The 5,000-nt window shown below is 33.8% G+C and overlaps 1 protein-coding gene across 2 annotated transcripts in view; it reads right to left on the bottom strand.

Moving 5' to 3' along the window:
* The window catches only part of SYT12 (synaptotagmin 12), a 1,960,217-nt gene that overhangs the window by 1,354,819 nt on the left and 600,398 nt on the right, over window positions 1-5,000 (bottom strand). Inside the window, exon 3 of one of the 2 annotated variants that reach the window (XM_044067305.1) lies at window positions 716-775. The exons of the other annotated variant lie outside the window; for it this stretch is intronic. The gene's annotated coding sequence lies outside the window, so the exon portion shown is untranslated. The remainder of the gene's footprint in view (window positions 1-715; window positions 776-5,000) is intronic. 2 annotated transcript variants of the gene reach the window in all.

Below are 5,000 nucleotides of genomic sequence, written 5' to 3' on the forward strand. Positions count from 1 at the left end.
ATATTCAAAGGTATGTATGTATGTATTTATGCATGTGTGCATTACATCACAAAACCATGAGACTATTCTGTATCAATGCAGACAGGCAGGTGACAAGCTAAGGTTATTTTCTTCTAGGTGTTTTCTCGTCTGCCTGCTCACAATCAAGTTTTTCCCTGTTGGAATCAAAGCCATTTCTCCCTAATGATCAGAAGTCCCCAGATCTGCTAGGGTGAGAGCCGTCCTGTAGAGCATTTACTGAAGCAGACATTGTGGAGTTTGCACACATGATGGCATCCCAACAATGTAAGATTTTTGCATAAGTATTTTATACAATCAGATTATTTTCAAAGATAACACAAATTTTCTAAAGAATGCCACTATGCAATAACAATATACACCATTCACATATTTTCTAGTAGTGTGGAGGGACACCTGCAGTTTGATTACGTAGCCTGCATTATCATGACTAAATCATATACCCTCACACAATGGGTTAAAATGTAAATTACCACTTCCTGCCATGGTGTATTGGCATGCTGTTGTTGATCCCTGCTAATCTTGTTACTGTAAAATGTTTAGAAATGATACACATCAGACTCAGTAGGAACAATACAAAAGAAGTGTGCTTTGGTAGATTAGATGACAGTTCCACAACACTACAAAACAGCACCTCTTAAGACAACATTTTGATACAGTATTTGTTTCCTTCATAATTTATCATTGTGCAACTTACCTGTTATTATGGAATGCCTTCGACAAGTGCATCCATCTTCATCAGAAGAGACTGTAGTACCTAAAACCAAAATAAAACTGAAAGAACATTACACAACAAATGACTCCCATTGAAAATAAACGTTGAAGAAAGTAGAATATTTAAAACTAGCACTCTCTTAATAAATTGGCTTCCCTAACTTCTATAATGCATAACATACCTCTCAACTGTACAGAGTTTTGCAGGATGTCCAGATTTTTGCCTCATATTTTTGGTCCATTTTCACAAAGTTGTAGTTTTCCAGCAAATCACTGGCAAATCATTGAATACTGAAGTCAAAAAATTAAGGCAGGCATTTGACTTTCAGACTTTATACTCTTCAGAAAATTCAAGTTAATGCAAAATCTGTTGTATCTACTTTGTAAGTTTGTAAGAGCAACATTTAAAAATTGTCCCTATTTTGGGCCTTTGTCCACCCATTATTTATGGTTCTGTACATATTTCTTGCTGTAAAACAAGCTTTTGACAGTGCTGAATGCTGACTTGCATTGATGAATGATTACTGAAAGTTTTATTTCAAGACATAATGTAGAAATTGTGGAGCTGACCTAGACTCTAGGCAGCAAGTTTGGCTGTTGGCTCTTATTGATGGCTGGTGTTTCAGAAGCATTTGTCATGTGCAAATAAGTTTTGAGACAGATTGCCCTACCCTCCTCTAGAATCCTCCAGACAAATAAAATCAATATACTTAGAAATGGGAACATTTGCCACTTAGATGCAGATTTTCTATTGTAATTATTGGTCAGAAAAGTAGCCTTACAGTATGCTCTAAATGTTAACCTTGTCTCATATTTTACAGCAACTTAATCCCATTATGTTTGATCTCCTGCTGCAAAATAATCCACTGTAATTTGACATAGTACAACATTTTGTGTAAGAACATATTTTTAAAATGTATTATGTGCATTTATTATGTCATGTAGGATGACAGCTGGTGAAGAGGAGTTTGGAAGAGAGATAATGTTTTTAGGAAATTTGTTTAAGGCAAGGGCTTATCCAGAGGAGATGGTTGAACAAGTTAAGAAAGAGGTTTGTGAAGGGAGACCTGGTAGATTTAAACCAATCTTAGGGGTAAACATGGATGAAGAAATCCCTATACAGAACAAAAAGGAAGAAAACTTTGAAAAGCCTTAATTTAAGAATACAAAGCAAGTGCCAACATAGTAAGAAGCATTATGGAATCAGAATGGGATAAGTTTGCAGGTTTCACAGCCCTAGATAGTATACCTAAAGGGAGGTTAAAAGATGTATATAAAAATTTATACAACTTAAATAATTTGATGGAAAATAATTTCAATATCAGGAACAAGAAAGGAAAAACTAGGGACATATAAATGCTCAATGCAAGTACATAATGAATGTTGAAAATTGTTTTTAGAAAGTAGGAACACCTAGTTGGATGGGAAGGAATATTACAACTGTGAGTCTAGTGGTTTAATATACTTGGCAATGTGTCATGTTTGTCAGCCATTGTATGTAGAAAAGACTGAAAGAAATTTAAGGAGAAGAGTATATGAACATCATTATGATTTACAAATGGAAAAAGAGACCAATGCATTGGTCAGGCATAGACAGAAATGTGAACATGACAATTTTTTATTTTTTGTATTAGAAAGTGTAAAAAAAGATGTAAGGGGTGGTTTATGGGAGGGAAAGATTGAATATAGGGAACTATGGTGGCAGGTGACACTGCAAGCTAACACCCCACATGGGTTACATGAAAATCTTTCAATAGTCCCTGTATTAAAAATAAGATCTACAAAGTTGTAAACAAGCATTTTGAAGAAAATTTAATTTTTATGACTACAAGTTAGAAATATAGAAATTTAAAATCATACAGTTGAAATGTTTTATACTATTTTAAAGTTGTCATGGAGAAGAATTTACATCATTTATATAATTTTATGTGCATAAGCATGTGTTTTCCTAGAAAATCCACTAGAGGGAGCGCCTACATAAGCTTGTATTTTATATATATATATATATATATATATATATATATATATATATATATATATATATTTATATATATATATATATATATATATATATATATATATATACTCTATCTCTCTCTCTCTATATATATATATATATATATATATATATATATATATATATATATTCACTTTATAAGCTCGAAATTCTGAAATCATGAATTACAGAATCTCGAGCCCATGAAGTAGAAAATCCAAATACCCAAATCCACACCATCATGAAGCCCTAAATCCAGAAACTGCAAAACTGCAAAATTCAAACTCATAACACTTTCAAACACCATTACAACACACATGCACACAACTAAACAAGCACACACACCTACCCTTATTATATGCAGAGGGCAAGCCCCCCTGTACCCCCACTTAAATATTCTAACTCCAAGGTCTCACTACGTACACACACACACACACACACACACACACACACACACACACACACACACAAACCACCTCCACACAAACTACATTCCTCTCGCATACACACATCACCGTAACAACACACACTAAAACACACTACAGCCCCTACCCAACACCCTTAAACATAAACACTTACCTGAATCCATGAACACACCGCAACACCAGAACCGCTAATTTAAAATCTGCCGCATTCGAGATTTTGAATTCCGCACTTCTGTGGTTGTGATCTTCCGATCCTTCCACTTTATGAACTCGAGATACTGAAATTCGAGATTTCAGTATTTTGAGTTTATAAAGTGTTCTCATATAAATATATATATATATATATATATATATATATATATATATATATATATATATATATATGAAATATAGTTTTATACAATGTAGAAAAGTTATTTTCATATGGTTTTAACATCAAAAAGTGTACACATTTTAGCTTGTATTAGAGTAATATTTGATGGGTTTAATGGAATGGATCAAAGGTGCAATTTTTTTTGTTTTACTGCATTATGTTTGGAATATGTATTGAACTGATATGTAAAGTCAATGTTATGCAAAAGTGTAATCGTTTAAATGATGGAATGATAATTAGGTAATTAAATGAGGAACGAACAACATAAAAGGACATTTATTAAGATGAAGTCCACATCTGACGAAGATATAACAAAAACAGACTGTATTTTAAGAGTGTTTATGTGTTGTTGTATGATATTGGCTGAATAAAAGTGCTTTTATTGTTTTCAGTTGCTTTATCTGTGTCTTCAGGTACCTTGGACTAATTTCAAGTTTTTGGTTTGGTACCTTTGACTTTTTTTTTTATTAATTTAACATATTTTTAAAATGTTGCATATGTGAGATATTTTTCCAGGTAAACAGCAGCTTTCTTGGTGAAATGTGTAAATGACAGATGTGAAGTGTAATTACACACAGCCCTTAAAAGGTATACATTTTGTGCAGCAGCAATCAAGATGAGCACGATGTGGGTGGCAGTAAAGAAAAGCAGGATTCACAATCACATGAAAGGGGTACCTTACAACTAATATTAAAAAGAAAATACTAGCGATGTGGATATAAGGGTTTACACAGTAACATCCCCTAAGCAAAGCAAAAAGGGGAAAAAGAATAAAAAGTTCTAACAGTCCGCGATTCAGAGGGTGAAGGTAAAATATGGCTAGGTGATCCATTAAAAGGAAAAACAAAAATGAAGTTTTAAGGAGAAAAAGGAAACTACAGTAGGTAATCAATAAACATAAATGATAAAGTACGAGAAACAAGTGGAAAACAGTGTCGAGGTTCTGAAAGACAGTAGAAATAATACCTGCATTTTGCAATAGTAATGAGCTCGCCTTTACTGTCAATAAATATTACCATGAATCCAGGGCTGACCTTAGGCGAAATGGTGCCCTAGATAATGGGCATCATGGCACCCCCTTCTGTCCCCTTGCACCCTTTTTTCCCTCAAACCATCCATGCACACATATCCATGTTACTTTTTTAGTTCCTTTTCACATATTTTGCCTAATTTGTCAGCCTCTTCTTATATCCTTTCAGTACAACTTAACTGGCCAAGACTGATAAGAACTGTGGAGGAAATTATTGAATTAAACTGGGGATCTTGGGGCTACTAGGTTCCCTGAAGCCATGGCTTTCTAAATGCCCTGAGGTGCATTTTTTATCAGCCTTTGTATACAATGAAGGCCTGAACAGAAATCATGATTAGGGAAAGAAATTCAGTCTTATTTTTACTCAATGCAGCATAACTAGCCAAGACTGAACTGAAATAAATGTGGAGGAAGTAAAGAGATTAAGCTATGATTCTGTGGACT

Source organism: Protopterus annectens, chromosome 3.part1 (assembly GCF_019279795.1).
Source record: "Protopterus annectens isolate FY-2018-M chromosome 3.part1, PAN1.0, whole genome shotgun sequence".
NCBI classification, from domain to species: Eukaryota; Metazoa; Chordata; order Ceratodontiformes; family Protopteridae; genus Protopterus; species Protopterus annectens.